This window comes from Thermobia domestica, chromosome 17 (assembly GCF_964235325.1).
Source record: "Thermobia domestica chromosome 17, izTheDome1.hap1.1, whole genome shotgun sequence".
NCBI classification, from domain to species: domain Eukaryota; kingdom Metazoa; phylum Arthropoda; class Insecta; order Zygentoma; family Lepismatidae; genus Thermobia; species Thermobia domestica.
This window is the reverse complement of record NC_137470.1, coordinates 151,560,476-151,583,056: the sequence shown is the minus strand read 5'-3', so window position 1 is coordinate 151,583,056 and position 22,581 is coordinate 151,560,476. Positions and strand designations below refer to the sequence as shown.

The window sequence follows — 22,581 nt, the reverse complement described above, 5'->3', positions numbered from 1 at the left end:
AAATGGAGGACAGTTTCTCTTGGATGTAAGCCGAGAAGCGATTTTGATTCCACTTTAAGCTTATGTGACCCGTTCCAGCATAATCCTGTTGTTGCATAATAACACCAAGGTGAAACAAACTTATTTCTGTCCATATGTAATATAAATACATAGAGCAAATTGTTTAAACCAAAAAAACCTGGTTTAAACAAACAAACAAACAAAAAAAAAAGGTTTAAAAAAAGTTTTTTTTTCAATAAAAACAATGGTTTTTGCTAACCCTGATTACTACTGTGGGCTGAATTTATGTTGAAACCGCATCTGAAATGTCACTGCTCATCTCAGTGACCCCGGAATCTATGGATTTGACACTTATATTGGTCATTTCCAATCATTCTTATATATATTCCACCTCCCTCTCCCCTACGATGTCCGTCAAAGTGGAATGATAGAAACTATATATATATATATATATATATATATATATAACTCTATGGCCTATAACCCGGAGGTTCAATGCCGCGTTCACAAAAGCTCTCCACTGACTTCTATCCTTAGCCAATTGGATCCAGTTTCTACTTTGTATTCCAATCTCTGCGAGATCCATCTTAATATTGTCCTCCCATCTGCGCCTAGGTCTTCCTAATGGTCGTTTTCCGATTGGTCTTCCGGTCAAGACTTTGAAAGCGTTTATACTTTCTTCCATTCGAGCTACATGACCCGCCCATCTAAGCCTTCTAGACTTGACGACCCTAATATATATTTATTAGGAACCACAATGAGACACAGGTAATTTTCTGAGGTTGTTACTGAAATCCACTAAACAAATTCTGCATGAAAATTAAAGCATTACGTTGATAGGCATTTTTATTCCTCGAGTCTTTTTTTTTTTTTAATACTTCGTCTTTTTAACTGTGATAAAATTATTTTGCAATTTCTACTCACTGTATTTCATTTCCACAATTCAGTGTATTGGCTATGTACAACAAAAGAAAATCAAAACAAGCTGTCCCTCTTAAACTTGTTTCTATTTTTCAGTATATCCCGTTTACAGGGTCGGCTCTATCATATGTGCAATACGTGCATTTCCACGGGTCGGCAAAATCTGTCATAACTATATTATTTAAAATAAATGTTTCTTGTTGGGAACACACTTCTTAATGATGGTACTTAAATTTACTAAGTTGACCTTTTATTTGATGGCGTGGGAGACCCGGGTTCGATTCCCAGCAGGAGCTCATGTGGTTCGGATTACACGTTAATCAGTAGGTCCACGTCTCATATAGCCTCGCTGCTGAACGGGACGCTGAACTAAAATCAACTGAACCCTTTTATTTGAATACTACGTTTATAAATCATATTTAGGTCGCATTAGTTTAAGATCACATGGACAGTGCTAAAGCAAATGGTCAATCAAATACCAACATCAATTGCTTGATTGTTGTCAAATACAAGAACCTGTTCCATTTAGTTATCACAGTTGTGGTATGAAAACTAGTCTTGTCTTTGTCATGAACAAGTTTCTTGCCATTGAAAGTGGAAACAAGTTTATTTTTAATTTTTTTAACAGATGTAAAAGGTAAATTAAGAAATAACAATAACAGACATAGTTGCACTTGAATTACAAACTAATATACTGAGATTGAAACTCGATATTGAATTTTATAAAAAGGATTACCATCTTTCCTCTGCAGATCTGTTTGCTTCATCTTTTACTAACATAATAGATTATCGTTTAAATAAAAAAAAAAAAAAAAAAAGATACAACGAGATTGTATTTGTAGTATTTAGGCCTTTCTGAGTGCGATTGCCGTTTCCCTCACCTTTGTTGTTCATGATGGGGTAGCATACTTAAAATCTTGGCTTTTAAGATTTGTTCTTTTCTGGAGAAAGGGGCAGGGGGAGCAAATGATAACATTGCACGGGGCGCCAAATTGCCTAAGGCTGGCAGTGCTCGTTTACACATGATTTGGACGAGAGGAAAATCAGCAACTAAAGCACAACTGATTGATGATAGTTAATACCCTTCACTCTCAACGGGGAGGGGGAGGGCGCTGGCTCAGTGGTAGAGCGTTCACCTCCGGCGCTTGGGGTCTCTGGTTCGATTCCAGCTCGCGCCCTGTGGACTTTGTGGTGGACAAACACCGTGCTCGTGGGTTTTCTCGGGGTTCTCCCGTTTCCTCCCACTTTCTTCATTCCAACATTTCACTCATTTCTCATCATCACCGTCTCCTTTAGCCTATCCGGCATAACCGTGGGACGTTAACCTTAAAGATTTCATTCCATTCTTTTTCCATTCTCAACGATGTTCTGAAGATTTTATGTCAATGATGAAACCAGACTTTTTCAAGTTTGCAAAATATTTTAAGCTTTTCGTTGATGAAAATTGGTGTCCATCAAGAGATACAAATACTTATTAAGATACAAACACTTTATAAATAATAATAATAATAATAATAGAAAACTTGTAAGAAGAATACAAATGGGAAATTTTTTAAAAAAAATTATAGGACTTAAATTGGCAACAATGCTAAGTATAGAAATATTGCTCATACAAGATTTAAACTTACGGAGGTTGGAAGACATATGGAAAGCAGAAGATCACCGCAATAGATATTATTAAAAAATACATAACAGGTGGTTTTAGATTTTTTTTTTTTTTTTGGTAACCTACAAGTTCATTCCCATCCGAAGATGGGCGGACTGTGGAAGGTAACGCCTTCTCTGGGGCCATGAGCATTCATTTATTGACAGTATTATTGGGAAATGGGTATCAGGATTTATATATTTATTGATATATTTATCTAGTTAGACATACAGAAGAAGGTGACCTTAGCATGGTATGTAATATCATGATGAAATGAAGTGCAGCAACATAACACAAGGATATATATATGATATTAGTTACGAAGATGGTGGTAATCTTCTACTCTGGGGCAACTCAGAGCAGGTCTAAAAGCTTGGAGCCCTGTTAGTTAGAAAACAAAGGAGTTCACTGATGAAATTGTGTGCTACGGATGTATGGATGCTGATAATATACACGAGAACGGGAGTTATAGTGAGCGTTAACCTGGTCATGTTCATGAATAGCAAGAAGGTGATCAAAAGGTGAATATGCGTAACGTGGTAGAGCTGGAGTCTGCCTAAGAGTTCATGGAGGATCAGATACACTATACAGCGTTGAATGTAACAAGAACGAAGTCTGTACAGATGTGGTAAGAGTGTTGGTACAGATGTACGATGGTAGAGCTCTTATGTTGGCGTCTATGATGGTAATGAATAAGCAAGGCGTAAGACATGACGTTCGAGGACCTATAGCTTGTCACAAGACTTTTGTGGAGATGATAACCAAGCGACATGTCCATGCGTAAGAACAGGACGAACTAAACCTTTATATGTATAAAGAATGAGTTTGGTGTTAAGACCCCAGTTAGTGCCTTTCAAACTCCGCAACAAATTGATCCGAAGACGAATATTAGCTTGTAAATTGGAGAGGTAGGCGTTCCAAGAGAGATGTTTGTCGAAAGTTACACCAAGGTACTTCACGCTATTTTGTAATAGCAGAGGTGAACCTACCATGTAAGATGTAAACGTTCTAGGGTTAGTGCACTTGTCGTCTTACACAACAGACTCGTTGATTTTTTTCTCGAATAATATTTCACGGTAATCTTCTTCGACGTAAGGCTCTTTTCTGTTATTCACATGTTAATATTTTAGCAAACAGTCGTGTGAAAATATTAACATGTGAATAACAGCATAAAGGATATTTTTAAGCTTTAGTCACGAAGAAGACTACTATAGAACATTATTCGAGAAAAAAAGTACAACGAGTCTGTTGTGTTAGATGACAAAACTGGATATGAGCTGACGCGACTTCTAAGTGGTGCTGTAATCTATAAAGGTTACGTGCAATATTCTCACGCTGTCAGCCGCGAATTCAAAGAAAGATAATTGCGCGGATTGCGTTTATTGCCTTGTAGTTAAATGGCCTGTGAAATTTGTGTTGAGATGTTGAATAAGTGGAACATAATGTAGGAAAAAATAAAGTTTGTATGTAGTTGTGTACAAATGTAGGATCTATATTCAAAAAGGTTTAATTAGTATTTGTGCTTATTAACATCATTATTTTTTCTTATATATTTACCAGCGTTGATTTCAATATACCCGCTTCGCTGTATTGAAATAAAAAAATTAAATACACAACTCAGGGTTCCCCAAAAATTTCCAGGACATTTCCAGCACGTTTCCAGGACAAATCACCCATTTTCCAGGACTTCAACACAGGAAGGTATAACAGGATTGCAACTGTAGGTTCAAAACTCACAACAATGAAATGAAACAGTAGCTTACGCAGTGAATATTAATGCAAGTACAGTTTTAATACATAATAATTAAATACACAAAGCGGAGCGTAATGCGCTGCTTTTTTGGTGGCCTCCCAACTCCCCTTGTAGCCATCCAATCCACTCGCATCCAGACCATGTATTTTCATTCTCTCTACGTGACATTTTAATTGTGCACCGAACAAATTTACAAACAACAAAAATCTACTTTTCGTACATTTCATCTTCATTGCATGACAGCGTGACAGATATAACTACGGGGGGGGGGGGGGGGAGGAAGGAATTATATTACAAGTTTTTCAACTGAGTATAGAGTTGTGTGATTTCCCCATCTATAAACATAATCTCTTTCTTCTTTAGCGAAGCTGCTCTTGATTTTGTCAATAAAGTAACGCAAGATTTCTGCTCTGCTTCATGTGCAAGCTGGTTTGCTTCAGTCTACAAAGCTTCACTTGTTTCATCAATTTCCTTTTCTTTCTCTGCAACTGCTGTACATTTTTACTTATCTCTTTCCTCTTGCTCTGCACTTTACTTTCTCTTCCAACAATTCTCATTTTCTCCAGCTCTATCATATAGCGCTGCCTTGCATGGAAGGCATGATGCAGCATTTTTTTCGTGATGTTGATTGAAGTGACGCCTTTATGGGAAATGTTACATCTCAAAACGGACTAACGATTTCTCCTTCATACTTTCAACAACCACATATTTACTTATACTGTAGCCCCGTTCGACAGCAGTCTCTCCATGAGAGAAAACCAGACGCTTCTTTATGATTAGCAAATCCTTAAATTCTTCCGAACCAAACAACAGTTTTGTGTAAAAACAATCCAGCTTCTCGGGGTTACAAATAAATATTAGAGGACTCACTAACTTCTAATTAAATCCTAATTTAAACAACTTAAACAACTCAGGAAAACTTAAAAGTTTCTTTGGCATAGCAAGGAAATGAGTTTCATCTAGACATGATCTTCTCACAAATAGCATTCATATGAAATATTACTGAAGAGTAAGTACTGTTGCAAAAATAGAATGATTATGGAGGATTGATACTGGTACTAAGCACAGTTTCTGGAGGATAGTGCTAGTGAAGACAGCATCCAAAAATGGGTTGACAAACTACTGGATTAAAGAAGAAGAGAAAAGTTCTCCCAGCCAACCACCTTATCGGGAGAAAGAAAGCCCACCAACTACCCACACATGCAGGATCATGACAAATTATTATTCAGCACAAAAACAACAATAGCAAACAAAAATGACAATCAATTAAAATCTTCATTATAACTATAAAAAATCTTAAATTCAGTACTGCTACACATTTCAAGGACATTTCCAGGATATTTTTAGGACAAAATCAATTCAAGGAGATTTCCAGGTTTTCCAGGACGAGTGGGAATCCTGACAACTCCTTATGTCGTGTGTTTGGGAAAAATGACAGTGAAACTAAATATTACTATTTTGTGGCCTCAATTTGGATTTAAACAACATTGAAAGTGTCACTCTCCATTTCAGCGACCCCAAAAACTCTGGATTCGACACTAATATTGGTCATTTTCCATCATTTTTATATATCTCCCTCAAGTTGAGGGGCTAAATTTGATTTAAACAGCATCGAAAGTGTCACTTCATCACAGTGATCCCGACAACTATGGATTCAATACTAATATTGATTAATTTTGGTCATTTTTAAACATCTCCCCCCACCCTCTCAACTAAGTTACACCACCAAAGTAAACTGATAAAAGCACTCCCAGGCCTGAACTTAATCTAAGTTGAAAATTTGATCGAGATCGGTCGTGTGGTTCAAGAGTTATTAAGTCCCAAGGATAGTTCTTTCATTATTATGTATTTTTCTATATTTGTCCCCTCCCTCTCTCCTAAGTTATACCATCAAAGTGAAATGACAAAAACCATCCCAGGCCCAAACCTCATCTATGCGGCAAATTTAATCGAGGTCGGTCTCGGGGTTCAACATTAATATTTTTTTTTTTTTTTTTTAAATTTTATATATATATCTCCCGCCACCCCTACGTTGTATTGTCGAAGTGAAATGATAAAATCGCTCCCAGGCCTGAACCTCATCCACGCGGCAAATTTCATCGAGATCGATCTGGTGGTTCAAGAATCATTAAGTCACAAACATATTCACTTTCATATATATATATATCAATATATATAAAACTGAAAATCACTATGTTTGTGACTCTAAATCCCCTGAACCGCACGACCGATCTCGATCAAATTTAAAACATGGATGAGGTTCGAGGCTGGGCTGCTTTTAGGCTATTCATTTTGATGGTAGAACTGAGGGGCGGGGGAGGAGGTATAGAAAAATAAATAAAACTTAATAACTCCTGACCCACTCGAGCGATCTTGATCAAATTTTCAACATAGATGAGGTTCAGGCCTGGGATCGTTTTTGTGATTCAAATTTGACGGAGCAACGTAGTGGAGGAGAAGGAGGGAGAGATATATAAAAATCAATTTATATAAGACTGAATGTGACTATTTTTGTAACTTAATAACTCTTGAGCTATCCCACCGATTTCAATCAAATTTTCAAGATACATGAGATTCGGATTTGGAAAGTTTTTTGTAATTTCACTTTAACAGTAGATAATAGGGAAGGGGGAGGGTGACGTATAAATAAAAACTAATAAAACCTATTAACTTTTGAACTTATTAACCTTTAAAACAATCTCGATCAAATTTCTACATATATGAGGGTTGGGCCTTGGGTGTTTTTTATCGTTTCACTTTGACGAGCCAACCTAGGGGAGGGAGAGGGGGAGATATATGTAAAAAAAAAAAAATTAAAATGACTGCCTTTGTGACTTCATCACACTTGAAGCACCCAACCGATCTCAATCAAATTTTCAACATACATGAGTTTATGGGCAGGGATTACTTAAGGCTATTCACTTTGAGGATGCAAAGTAGGGGAGGGGGAGAGAAATTTAAAAATGATCAAAAATGACCGATATCAGTGTTGAATACATAGTTTTCGGGGTCGATGGGAGAAGCACTGACACCTCTGATGCTGTTTCAATCCAAGTTCTGCCTGATAGTTGGAGAGGGGAGGGGGATAAACATTTAAAAATGATCGAAAATGACTAATTTTAGTGTCGAATCCATAGTTTTAGGAGTAGCTGAAATTAACAGTGATAATTCTGATGCCGTGTGTCGCAGCACGGAGGAGGGGGATCTATATATACCGAAGGGGAGGGGAGAGGAATTTAAAAATGATAAAAAAAACGATATTAGTGTTGAATCCATAGTTTTCGGGGTCGATGAGAGAAACACTGACACCTCTGATGCTGTTTCAATCCAAGTTCAGCTTGATAGTTAGGGAGGGGGAGGGTACAACGTAGGGGAGGGGGATAAACATTTAAAAATGATCGAAAATGACTAATTTTAGTGTCGAATCCATAGTTTTAGGAGTAGCTGAGATTAACAGTGACAATTCTGATGTCGTGTGTTGCAGCACGGAGGAGGGGGAGCTATATATAATAATAATAATCGAAAATGGCCAATATTAGTGTCTAATCCATAGTTTTTGGGATCACTCATATAAACAGTGACATTTCCGATCCGGTTTAAATCCAAAATCAGCCCCGCCACTTGGGGAAGGGGGAGAAAGAGATATAAAAATTATCGAAAATGGCTACTATTAGTGTCGAATTTATAGTTTTCTGGGTCGCTTAGGTGAACAGTGATACTTTTGATCCCGTTTAAATTCAAATTCAACCCCGCAACTTGGGGGAGGGGAGGGAGAATATATAATTAAAAATGATCGAAACGGAGTTGTGCATTTAAATTTTCATTTCAACCAAAGGCGGACTGGGATTACAAGGGCCCACCTGGAGAATGATGCTTAAGGGCCTTGATGAATACCGAGTTTGTCTGGACTGGCCTTTTAAGAATGAGCCCTTAGCTGGAGACTTACATGCCTAAACCCCCGCCCCTACGAAATGTAAAGTTTTCAAGCGTATCTATAGTCAAGTATTGTTTCGTTTTCTTTATTTTCTACACTCTGAAAATATTTGCAATGAATCGTAGATGTGCCTTCAAAGCAGCGGCCGTTTATATTGAAATAGATCTGAATATGATACGATTTCATCTTCAGAATTACGAGGAATTTAATTTTCATGAATAGTATATGCAAATGAGTGAATAAATTATAATAAACTTAATTTTATCGCGTAAAATGATAGTCTATTCTTGTAGATTTGTTTACATGATATATAATGAAGAACATTGAGTATCCATCCAATTATGGAGGTGAGATAAAAGAAGGTAACATTTTGAAAACACAGAAAGTTTAGAGAATTGGTTTTAAAACATTTCTAATAAAGCACCCTGAGTTTGTTAAGAAATAATTTCTTGTTGACTTATTAAACACTAATTAAATTGGAACATTACTACAATATATTAACATGACAGCCTAAAATATTTTTTCTACTAACGGCAGTTAGGAATCACCCTCTCAAAATCAAGAAAGAAAACTGGAATGAACAGCACCATCTTTTGATGTAAAAATTCGCATACGTATTGACTACACAGAGGTGATAACGCATTTGTTAGTCATGTTTTTGATGCGTTTTGCAATTCTTATAAAATACATGGGCAATACAGTTCATTTACCAAACCAACTTTTACAGCAGCATTTTTCTAAAGACAAGATTTCCCAATTTCATCGATAATTTCATCATCAAAGATGTTTTGCAGAACATCCCTTTCGATAGCCATAAGCACAAATTATTCCAGAATATGACTTAACAAAGACGAACGTGTACGAGTTTTAATTAATTTAAGGTAACTGAATGGTCGCTCACACGATATTTTAGAAACTGAAATAGTTATCAAATATTTATATAAAGTAATCAGTGTTTGGAAAGTGGAAACGTGCATATTATATCTTAGTAGCAACCTGCAGCAACACAAGTAACACTGCTTAAACAGATGATTTTCGTTGCACATCTTATAAGACTGGCTTTCTGGAAAGGAGGCAATGCATCCCTCAGGATCACTTTCGCCCTCCGAGGCACTACACTCAGTAGAACTGTCGCATTCTGCAACATCTACGTCGGATTGTATGTCAGTGTAGTCTTTATTATTTGCCTTATCACAATAGTCTGGCAGAGTTTTCTGGAGTTTTTTTTTTAAATTTTAGCAAAATTCAACAATTCAGATTTCAAATTTTCATGCTCAGCTGAACATTTTTCAGCTATCTCCTGCAAAGCACCTTCTGAAATATCTTCATTTAGTAAATCAGTAAATCGGCGAGGATCAAGACAAGAAGCATCAAAGATTAATTTTTTGTTTGTAAATCTATCATTTATTCTACCCTGGATTTCTTCGAGCACAGGTCGAAATATACCAACGCGGAAAGCTGCAACTTCATCTGGTAATTGTGTGTCTATCATCGTTTCGTCAGAAAATGACTTTCTTTTTCGAACTCGTTTCTTTAGAAATGTTCACTCTACCTCATCATCATTGTTTAACGTTTCGAGTACTTCATTCACATAGCAAACTGCTTTTTTCCTTGATCAACAATTTCTTCAGGCACCAATTTGTTCAACTCCTTATTGATGCCCTCTAACAAGTGGAATGCAGCTAGCATATCCACTCCCTTTGTCTGAAGGTACTAAGAAACTGGACAAATTATATCAAACAAGTGAACAAAGAAAATACCTAGTACCACAGACTCGAATTTCAACCAATATGAGATCAATCCTAAAGCCACTACCTCTACTTGTGCATCAAATTTTCCAGAACTTACAATTGCACGCAACATAACAATTAATTCAACATACACCCCACTTTCTCCATTATCTTTACATCCAAATAATCTCTGTACACCTCGACTTTTCGACCACTACCGAATCCCACCCATTTTTTTTTTTTTTTTTTTTTATTTATCGTGTCCACTTGGTAACTAGCGATGAACGATTTCCACATGTTCATTCGCTTGAAAGATTCATTTACTAAAGTAATCGACTGTTGCACATTGCCAATAAATGTTTTCACTTCTACAACACTCTCACATCCATCAGTAATACACGAATTCAGAATGTGAGAATAACACTAAATGTGTACGCTCTCGGACGATTCATTTCGAATACAGTTCTATAACCCCGAAAATTCACTTCTCATATTGGAAGCACCATCAAATGACTCACCTTACTTGTGTCATTGTCAACCCTAACAGTATTGTATTGTAATGTTCGGTTGAATAACATTCAGGCAGTATAATAAGGAAACTTACTTTTATGGGCAAAAAGCATGAACATCCTTTGAGGCCCGATTTTCTGGGCTTCAGGTCCCGGGTCAGATTTACGCCATCATTGGTGTGCTAAGGGGAAACCGACCCATTCCAATGCAACCACCAACGTCCAAAAACTCCACGCTTCATTGGTGAATAGAAGGAACCCGACCCTATACTTTCAGGGCCCGATATCTGGGGACATCAGGCCCCGGCCTCGATTTGCGACATCACCGCTGTGCTCAGGGGACCATGACCTTTCCATTACCACCTCCCACGTTTAATAACTGCATACTTCATTGTGAATAATAGGGAACACGCTCGAAATTTAGGGGCCCGATTTCTGGAGTTTCAGGACCATTTTCTGACATCACCACTGTACCCAGGGGACCATTATTTATCGCCAGCACTCACGTACAACAACTCCATGTCTAACACGGTTTCCTTACCGTAAGGGAATCAGCTCCATGCTCTTTATATGTAAGGTGGCCAGAAGGCAGTGATTAAATAGCCGGACACATTGACTTAGAAAGCCGGACTTAATAAATTTGCAAACCTTTTCCCCACATATGACAACTCAATTCATTGCTTTTAGGCATCTTTGACTAAAAGCAAGCTGGGAAAGCTACATTTACATGTCAAAATTCCATAGCTTACATAGTTCCATAGCTTAAAATTCCATAGTTAAAAACTTACATGTATTTTTGAGACTTTTTTTATTGTCTCACTGATTTTTCAACAAACAAGGCTACAGGTTGGACAGACGACCCCTTTTCCTAGTGCCCCTTCCCCCCTTCGCCAGCATTGCGAGACCGTTAGTTACACCACTGGTTACTATGAAAGAGAACGGAGTTTTGAATTAGTTATAACTAATCAAGCAATATCTTAATGATTTTGCAGAGGCCAGAGCCCACCCGGAAATTTTCGGGCGGCCCAGTCCACATCTGATTTCAACCCAGCGAAGTGGGTAATATACGGTACTATCCTTTTGTTGACACAGATAGTAACTCATTTTAACTGAAGTTCGTGAAATATCAATATGTGTTTGCATACAAATGCCCTTATTTCTGGTGGCCCTTCAGGTTACCTTATTAGAAATAAGTTTTTGCAAATTTATATCCATAAAATTATAAGCAAAGGTGAAAATTAACAAAATCCACTTTCAACAGCAGAAAAGTTTAAATCATTTTGTCGCATGAGAACCAGAGAAACGTAACTCCAAAAGTGCGGTTTTCGTTTTCTTCATATTTGGACATAATTTTGAAAGGCCCACTTGGTGTAAATGGAACGTAACGCCATCTATTCTCCTTGTCCATCATCTGTTGTAATGTAGCTCAATTACCATCTTATTGAAAATACATCTTTCTAAGCAAATAATATTTTTGTCCTCTCGCCTGTAAACCTACGAAAATGGAGTTACGTTTGTCTGGTTCTCATGCGACGATTTAACACAAACTAAATCATTCTTATATTTCGGAAACAAACTAGAACTTTATGAAGTGTTTATTTACGTATTTATATATATAAATCAAAATGATTGTTTGTGACGTCATACCTCTTGAACCGCCCGACCAATCTCGATCAAATTTTCAACATAGATCGGATCCGGGCCTGGGTGTTTTTTTTTTTTTATCTTTTTACTCTGGGGGTGCAACTTAGAGGAGAGGGAAAGGGAAATATTTAAAAATGATCGAAATTAGTGCCGAATCCATAGTTTTTGGAGTCGTTGAGATAAACAGTGACAAAACCAATGCCGTTTAAATCCAAATTCATTCTCGCAACTTGGTGGATGGGGAGAAAGGAGATATATAAAAATGAACGAAAATGACCGATATTAGTATCGAATCCATAGTTTTCGAGGTTACTGAGATAAACAGTGACACTTTCGATGCTGTTTGAATCCAAATTCAGCCCTGTAACTTGGGGGAGGGGGAGATATATAAAATGATCGATATCAGAGAGCGCTTCTTATTTTAACCAAGCGAAGTGGGTAATTGACGCTAGTGTATTTATATACAGGGGATAGAACAAAATAAAAATACTTCATACAGGACACGTAAGTTTGGCCCTCCCCTGTACAACACGTGTTGCGGTTGCCGATCGTTTTTGTTTTCAATGTGTCATGTGGACCTTCCTCTTCCGTCAGCAGTAAGCAGTTCACCTGTGAGTGTCGTGGTGTGAAAGTGGTGCGGTAAAATGGGCGACCTGACATACTTCCAAAGAGGCATGATCGTTGGTGCCCGTCTGGTTGGAGCTTCAGTGGCAACAGTGGCGAACATTGTGGGGGTATCGAAAGACACTGTGTCCAATGTCACGAGGGCATACACAATTTATGGGCAAACAACGTCTGCAAAGCACAACAGCGGCCGAAAGATAATCCTGTCAGATAGGGACCGGAGGGCATTAAAACGGATTGTAGCAGCTGGAAAGAAGACCGCTGCAATGAAAATTACGTCTGAACTCAATTCCGGCCTACAGAACCCGGTTTCATCGAAAACAGTGCGACGGGAATTTCATAAAATGAAAATTCATGGCAGGGCCGCTATCGTCAAACCCCTGATCACAGCAGTAAATACGAAGAGGAGTATTCAGTGGAGCAAGGACCACAAGGCGTGGACTCATGAGCAGTGGAAACAGATAATGTGGTCCGATGAATCGACCTTCACCTTGTTTCCAACAACCGGTCGTGTTTACGTATGGAGAACACCGTCGCAGGCCTATGACACAGACTGTCTGCTCCCAACTGTAAAGCATGGGGGTGGTTCTGTTACAGTATGGGCAGTGATATCGTGGTTTTCTGCAGGTCCCGTCATAGCTCTGCATGGAATGATGAATGCTAAGGCGTTTGAGGCCATTTTGGGGGACCAGGTTCTACCCATGACCCAAATATTGTTCCCTGATGGTGATGGCATCTACCAAGATGATTTGGCACCCTGTCACGCCGCAAAAACGGTGAAATCATGGTTTGAGGAGCATGACCAGGAGCTATCACACCTCCCCTGGGTCCCACAATCACCAGATCTGAACATCATTGAGCCATTGTGGTCTGAGTTAGAAAGGCGTGTTCGGTCTCATTACTCTTCACCAGCATCCCTTAAGGAACTGGAGCATGTTTTGGAGGAACAATTGTACAAAATTCCACACACCAATATTCAGGAGCTGTATACGTCCATTCCACGTCGAACCCAAGCTGTTTTGGACGCAAAACGAGGCCCCACACTTTTGCAAACGTTTTAGATTTTTTTTTGTCATTCCCCTGTATATATATGTATTGGTTATTAGTTGTTGCCTATTTAGTTTTGTTGAGACTTGTTGGAATAAAGTGTACTTAACATTTCATTTCTGCCAGTGATTTCCTTTAACCAAGTGACCTTCTGTAAACCTTGCAGCAGCATTACTGTGAGTATGCTTGCTTAGGAAGAGCCAGGGTTTGTCCAAGTGGGCACAGCCCGAAAAAAGCCACCGGGTTTTTTCGGGCTGGACCCACCTGAAAAAACCCACTTTAAAACCCACCTGGGTTTTTGACCTTTTTGTTAGTATATTATTGGTACAACTAAGGTGATCACATTTAAAGTGATTTTTATCAGATCTTGAACTTTCCTTTGGCGAATTAGATGCTTTCATGTTAAAGTATACAACAACATTGAGCGTTAGACCTATATAAAGTTCTGAATGCACTGAACGGATAAAAAATCTTACTTTAGCTTGAGATAATTATAGAACAAATTAATGTATGGATTGTGTTTATAGCCTACTTGAAGTAAAATATGCAATTTTATATTTTAGAAAATCTTTCCGTGAATAGTGTGCTCGCCGACTCGGTGACGTTATACCCCATACATTTGACGAGTTTAAGGCCATAGGTGCCTGTACCAGCAGTAAATATGTAAATACATTTGTATTATTTCATAAATTTGGTGGTAACAGAAGTCATTAGTTGCTACTCTTCAAATAAGCATTCTGTAGAATCAACACCAGCAATAGCGTAAAAATTCTTGTCAGATTTAAGAAGCTTAAGGCTCGAAGACTACAGGGTCGTATCCAGAAAAAGTAGGAATGATTTTTTTCTTTATTGAACATTTTGGTACAGCGACTTAATACTCTTCAAAGTCCTGTCCCTTGGGCATTCACACACTTCTGCTAGCGAGCCTTTCAGGTCGCGAAGCCCTTCTGGAAGTCGTCCTCCGGGATGCCATTCGGCGCCCTCGTCGTCGCCGCTTGGACCGCTTGCACCGAGTCGAAACGATGCCCCTTGAGCTGCCTCTTGATACGGGGGAACGGGAAGAAGTTCGGCGATGCCACATCAGGGCTTCAGGGTTTCCTTGGTTTCGGTCGGTGATTTTCCCAGTTTGACGCAAAACTTGATGGCGTACCGCAGCTCCAAATTTCGCTCCATCGCAACTGACGACGAGACGTCACAACAGGAGATCACTAACACAGTGGTCTACACTCAACTAACGCACGCAGGCGATTGCCGCCGGTCGACACCTGTTCCCAAGGCTCCCCTCCATAACATCCGGCCTTGCAGCCCCCCCCTACATTGCTCCGCGCGCCAGGGAAAATATCAGTCCTACTACTTCTGGATACGAACCTGTATGTTACTCTACTATTTCAAGTGCTGAATTTAAACTTCCGTACTAGTGGAAGTGTCGTCGGGGAAAACATGTCGTGAAAGAAGTGTTCGGAAAATTCCCGCAATTGAATGAACAAAGCATCAGAAGTGAATACTTCAACAATAAAACTATTTATTTTAAGCTGAAAGATATTTAATTTCGTTTAAGGCAGTTTGAAACACTTTAATGTGGATTATCTCTTTGTTGATTGTTTTAAATTCATTTTCAGGAAAGAACCGCTTGCTAGTGCTCGGGAAATTCCCGTAATTGAACGCGCAAAGTATCGGAAGTGAACTTCAAAAACAAAACCATTTATTTTACGCTGTAAAATATTTGCCATGAATATCTTTGTTTTAAATTAATATATTTGGTATTCATATTTGGCGAACGTTACTAAGGCTCCTGGGATGACTTGATCTACACTTGTTCGTTTGTCTGTCTGTACCACACACACATTACAGGGTACAACTTTCGGTCTTAAATTTTCAGGGTACAAGCACGAGACACACTAAATTTCCTGTATAGATTTTGGCGGCATACCAACGTAAAATTTCAAAATGGTGGCAATTTTTTTTCCCCAAAATAGCGGGTATCCACACAAGGCGCAATTTTGGGTCTTTTGAATGGAAATTTTCAGAGTAGAAGCACGAGACACACTAAATTAGCTGTATATATATTTTGGCGGCCATCCAACGTAAAATTTCAAAATGGCGGAAATTTTTCAACTAGAAGGTATCCACGCTACAGGGTGCAATTTTCGGACTTTTAAGTTTAAATTTTAAGAATAGAAGCAAGACGTTCTAAATTTGCCGTGTAGATTTTCTCGACGATTCAATGTAAAATTTCAAAATGGCGGACATTTTTTTCAAAACAGTAGTGAACAGAATATTGTTGCAAGTTGCGACAATGACAATCTTGATATATAAATCAAACTTGAACACTTTTACCCCAAAGACATTGAAATATTTAGAAAAACCCAATTAAACCAGAAAAAAAAAAAACAGTTAAACCCGAAAATACCCAAAAAAACCACATGGGCCCAGGTGGGTTGAGCTTTTTCAAAAATACCCGGGTTTTTTCAAACCCTGGGAAGAGCATGCATATTTCATAACATGTGAATAACAACATAGAGAATATTCTTAAGCCTTAGCCGCGAAGAAGAGTATCCGTGGACGCGCTGGAAATATCGGCAGAAATTCTATTAAAAAGGAGCATTATCCAGGTTAGTTTTTGATATATTATACAAAGGCTAACCTCAAAAGTTGAAGCAGTTCGATGATTTTTCCGTTCCTTTTAACTTGTTATAATTTTGAAAGAAGGAAAAAAGCCTACTTATCATATAGGCAACATCATCATCATTATCATAGGTATTATGCCATTATTGGCAGGTCACTTGCTGCAACTGAGAAACTTCAATGCTCCACGGTCCTCCGCTAACCCCTTCGTCTTCTTGTACGATTTATCCGTTTTGATACCGTACATTAATTGTAGTTTCCTTACGTCTCTCTCTCTCTATCTTTCCTGCCACCATACCCTGTAGCACGTCACCCATGATACAGTTCCTTCTTAGCCAACGTCTCAACGAGTTTCTTTTCCTGTTCTTAATAATATCTAGAATTATTCTTTTCTCCCCCACCATTGCTAATACCCTCTCATTCGTTTGCCACTCGACCCAGCTAATTCTTTACATTCTTCTCCACACCAACATTTCGAAAGCATCCAGTCGTCTTTCATTGTTTTTGCGTAATGCCCATGTTTCTGACCAATACAGCACAATAATCCACACGAAGCATTTTATGAGACATTTTATGAACTCTTTATTCAAGGTCCCACAAAATAGTCTTTTCCTTCTCTTAAAGGCTTCTTTCACCATTCCTGTTCTTGCTTTTGTTTTACATTCACATTTCATATCATTACTAATACTACCCAGGTACCAAGGGTACGAAAAATTGACAATGGCTTTGTTTCTTTATATTTGGCGTGTTTCTTATTAGTTTCTCTATTATTGATCTAGAAAAGGTATTTGACCGGGTGAACTAGCAATTTGTCGGGTTAGAAAGGGAGGTCGAAGACTCGTAAGAAACTTATATGTGAACCAACGAGTAAGTGCTAGTGTAGGGGAAGAAATGATAGAGAGCAGTTCAATTGGGAGGAGAGCAGGACAGGGATATTGTCTCTTGGTGACGGTATTTAAAATCTATCTAGAAAAGATAGTGAAGAACTGTCTGCATAATGAAGACGGTATGAGGATGAATGATCAGGTATATACGTTTGCAGATGACATGGCACTCTTTGCGGAATACGAAAAAAAAAAAATAGTTAGTTGCTAGAAAACTTGACGAAATGAAATGAAATGAAATTTTGAGTTTTACGTCCCACGATTATGCCGGTTAGGCTAAAGGAGACGGTGATAATGAATGAATGAAATGGTGGAATGAAGAAAGTGGGAGGAAACGGGAGTACCCCGAGAAAACCCACGCACACGGTGTTTGTCCACCACAAAGTTCACTTGGCGGGAGCAGGGTTTGAACCCGAGACCCCTAGCACCAGAGGTGAACGCTCTACCACTGAGCCACCGCGGCCCCTAGAAAACTTGACGAAGAATTGCGAAGGTTATAAGATGGAAAACAGAAGAGATAAAAACCATGGTGATTAGAATGAAGCAGTCGGTATGAAGGATAGGAAGAGGAGAGGAAATAGAACGTATGACCAGTTTTCGATAACTAGGTAGTATTATTAGTGATGATATGAAGTGGGAACATGAATACAAGCAATTACAAGAATCTCGAGAAAAGATTTAGGAGGAAGAAGCCTGTTTTGTGGGTCTTTGAATTTCCTATGACGTATTGTACCCTATAGAGCAAAAACAATAAAAAAAAAAAGACTGGAAGCCTAGGAAATGTGGGTTTGAAGAACGGAAAAGATCGGGTCGAATGGAAAACGAATCAGATGATGATGTTAGAAAAAGCGGAGGGAGAAAATAGTTTTAGATGTAATTGGAAACAAAAAGGGAATTGTTCGGACATTGGCTGAGAAGGAGGTTGATTGATTTAAATTGAATGTTAAAAAAAATCTATGATTTAAATCAAATTTATTTTGGGTAATACCTTACAACGCTTGTGCGTCTATTTTGGCATACGTTGAGATCCCGTATCCTTGTGTTATATGTATTATTGATATCTTATTTTGAAAGAGTGGTAACATGGTTCATGGCCCCCTATAATAAGAATGAACCAAAAATACACATAATACAATGATATGGAATCTCCATGCATGCAGAAAATTATATTGGAAGTATTTTCGTAAACGCACGTACCCACCATCGCTAACATGCCTGCTCCCTACAGATGCAACTCCTCGCTACCGCTCCGGTCCCCCTGCTCCGCTCCCTCCGACACAGTTAGATAGCATTCGTGCTTTTTAGTGGCTACCTAGAACAAGTTGGTTTGTGTTTTTAAGTTTAAATTTTTATGCACTGAATTTTCTATGCCGTCTGTGCACATGCTGTAATTATACTCAGGTCTCCTAAAGTCAATCTGCACCCATTAATACAACTCCCCCTTAAGAAACACATTTTAAGGTACTAAAAATCCATTTCCTGCTAAGAGAAGTTCATATTTCATGATTGTAAATATTGTATTGTTTGGCAACCTTTCCTAATTTACGCTACTTTATTCTACGCTTCTCCATTCTCTGTTCTTTTACTTTATCTTGTTCTGTATTTTACATGAATACAACTTCACTGTACTCTATTACTTATTAATCGTTCTATACTATTCCACTTCAACATGTCCTATTCGTGGACGCTACCCTTACTGTACGCTAATTTTCTTCCTTAGTCTACCTTACTTTACTTATGTCTATTCTATGCTACTCTACGGTATGCTAGTCTACCTTATCCTACGTTACAATAGGCTACTCTTCATACGATCGAATACATTCGCCAAAAACGCTTTATTTATTCTCATTTTTTTTCAGAAAAGTATTTCCAATTAATGACTGTTTAATATTCTTCAACTACCGCTAGTTTTAATCTACACGCCTACGAGCACATAAAGAGTAACTATGTCTCGTTATATACAGGGTGGTAAGAAACTATTTGGACGAACTTCGGAGCTGATTCCTGACACCGAAACAAGCAAGAAAGTCCTATGGAACTTTGGTCAGTGAGAGATAGTTTCGGCGATATAAGGTGCCGAAACGCGGGAAAATGAACTTCAGAGGGCTGTAATTCAAAAACAACGCAATGTAGAGAGTGCGGTTTAGAACATGACACTCGAAGTCATGCTCGCTTGATTGAAAAATGTATACTTCAAAACCCCCGCAACATGTTTGGGAGGGATTCCCCAAAAGAACATAGGGATTACTTGCCAGGTTATAGGGAATCCATAAGTTACTTTGGGGAAAAGCTTGTACACATCTTGTGGAGGTCTGAAACATATATTTTTCAATGATAACTTCGGTTGGATTAGATTAGATTTATAGAGTTTCATGTTCTATACCGCACTCTCTACGTTGCGTTGTTTTTGAATTACAGCCCTCTGAAGTTCATCTTCCAACAATCTCGGCACCTTATATCGCCGAAACCATCCCTCACTGACCAAAATTCCATAGGACTTTCTTGCTTGTTTCGGTGTCAGGAATCAGCTCCGAAGTTCGTCCAAATAGTTTCTTACCACCCTGTATATAACGAGACATAGTTACTCTTTATGTGCTCGTAGGCGTGTATATTAAAACTAGCAGTAGTTGAAGAATATTAGGACTTCTTTGCTAGTCTCGGAGTCGAGAATCAGCTCCCGAAGTTTGTTTAAATAGTTTCTTACCACCCTGTATATGCAACACACGTTTTCTTCTCATGAATGTCAGGTGCCAGTATAGTTTGGGAGCACCACATTTTGGAAGATTTACCGGTAATATTGAACACTTCGCATGAAAATATATATTTATATGGAACAAATTTTAGCAGGTGACATAATTAAGAACAATGTAATACGGTTATATTTTAGGTTTAAAAGTGAAGGGTTTCTAGTGAAAAAAAAAATGAGTTTTACATCCCACGATTATGCCTGTTACGCTAAAGGAGGCTGTGATGATGAGTAATGAATGAAAATGCTATAATGAAGAAAGTGGGACGAAACGGGAAAACCCCGAGGAAACCCACGCACACGGTGGTTGTCCACCACAAAGTTCACTTGGCGGGGTTGGGATCAAAGCCGGAACACAAGCACCAGAGGTGAACGCTCTACCACTGAGCCACCGCGGCCCCATTTCTAGTGTAAAATCATTACAACTATAAAATAAGTGAGGACATATGAAAGCTGACTCTATTACAGGCCATTTTCCACCGGCGGTGTATTTCTGCACAGTGTACAGAAGCTGTATATTATGTCTACGAGTGGAGCGTTACTAGTATGGAACCATGACTAGTGTTATTGCAACTCGTATTATTGTCAAAACTCACTTCTTTTTAATACCGTCATTTAAGCGTATACCCACCGTTGCTGACATGCCTGCTCCCTTCGGACGCACAACCGCGCTGGCTCACCAACTTCGCTCTGCCTGATTCGGTTAGCGTTTGCTGTTTTTATGCCATACAACCAAAAGCCGTATTTATACGCAAATCGTAAAAGAACTGTAATTTTCCACCAATTACTTCTGGTGGCTCCCTTGAATTTTATCTTTGCTAAGCCAGATATTTTTATGTCGCCCATTGCAAATCTTTTAGGGAACAATAAGAAGGAAATTACTGATAGAATTATAATTTTTGATCAGTTCTTTGTAGTGGTGCGCTGATAGTAAATCAGAACGTTTTGTTTTCCTTTTCGATAGGAATTAAGGCCAATATTAGAAATAATTTACCTAAGTACACTACTTGCTACTGCTAAGAGCATCCACCTACTTTTCGCATGTAAACAGTGTTTTGGGAATATTCCTGTGACATAAAATACGTACCATAAGGCATTAAGCCCACTCAGTGGCTATACATACATACATATCACAAGGCCATAACAAGTAATTAGTTTAATCAGAAATTAGAAATGAAATTTAGTGAAACTACATTATTGCATTTGACAACACAAATTACCCTTTAACATTTGTAACTTTTGCCCAAACTAATTCTTTATATTTCTCTTTATATTACAAAGAAATACTTAACATTTTAAACATTCCGCCATCATGAAAATCTTCTTCTTCTTCTTTGGCATTATCTTTTTTCAGGGAAGATAGCCCTTCCGGCAATTATAAGTGCCATACTCAAAAGAAAAATATGGATAACCGAGATGAATCTTTAAGAATGTTTATAAGATGCGAAATAAAGTAGAGCGTTGTAAATATAAATAATAGGCATGAAGCACGAGTAGAGAAAAGGTGAAAATTAACGAAGCCACATAGAAAGGTTCAGAACCATGTAAGTTATGAAGAACGGAGCCAGTGATGCCAATTCCTTCAGAGCCGTTTTCCCTTCACACGCTTTAGAATTTCCCTTTTCCGGACAAAATTTCCCTTCATCTAAACTGTTCAAGTACTGTATTTAGTAAACGTATTTTTAATCGTTTTCTCTTCCACCCCCTCACCCCAATCTTATAACCACATACAAGCAGATACCTGACAGCCTTCCTTTGAGCTTATGCAGAATTTGAACTTGATTTGTTGTTTAGGTATCTAAGGCGTCGCGATAGAGGAAGGGAAAGGATATGGAAAGGTGTAGGTCAGGACCTATGTTAAAGGTGCAATCTCTGCATTTGCCTGGTGTGACTGAGGAAAAATCCTATAAATACCTTGGTCAGGACGGACAACCTAAATAAATCATAAAAAATATAAAATAAATATTATGTAAATTTAATTTTTATTCATGATAGATTTTAATATTAATGTAACCTAAGGTACAAAGGAAATATTAAGTATATATTTGTTATGTACTTACTTAAGAACAGCACTACAATATTTATTGAAACGAATACGAACAGTTACAAAGAAAACTCTAGCTGCTGCTGTCTTTGGCTGTACACGAGGAATGTTTGTAAGCACAATACAAACTAAATCAAAGTTTAGAGATACGGAATTCTTAAGAATTTATAATTCTGTGCGCACAGTCCCCAGAAAATTTGTAAACTTACACTAACACGAATACACTAATGACCCAGTATTCCCCATATAAACATATTTACATTCACGACACGCCCCGAACACGAATCCAAACCAAACTGTTATAATAGTTGGAATGATAATTTAATTGAGAAGTATTTCATCTTATTGCATTGCATTTAATTCAACATCGTACAATAAACCAAACATAAGTTGTAAAGCAAATTGAAATTAATAACGTCATAATGCCTTCTACATGATGAATCTTCTTTCTAAGTACGCGATAAGTATGTATTCA

The 22,581-nt window shown here is 38.2% G+C and overlaps 1 protein-coding gene across 7 annotated transcripts in view; it reads right to left on the bottom strand.

Annotated features, from left to right (window-relative positions):
• Window positions 1–21,630, bottom strand: part of LOC145674415 (elongin-B-like) — an 86,799-nt gene extending 65,169 nt beyond the window's left edge. Inside the window, exons 1-2 of one of the 7 annotated variants that reach the window (XM_081744444.1) lie at window positions 21,355–21,629; window positions 18,514–18,628 (exon numbers count right to left, since the gene is read on the bottom strand). The gene's annotated coding sequence lies outside the window, so the exon portion shown is untranslated. Of the gene's footprint in view, window positions 1–18,513; window positions 18,629–21,282 lie in introns of all 7 variants that reach the window. The other 6 variants (XM_081744446.1, XM_081744445.1, XM_081744447.1 and 3 more) reach the window with 6 other exon arrangements.
• Between the last annotated feature and the right edge of the window lie 951 nt (window positions 21,631–22,581).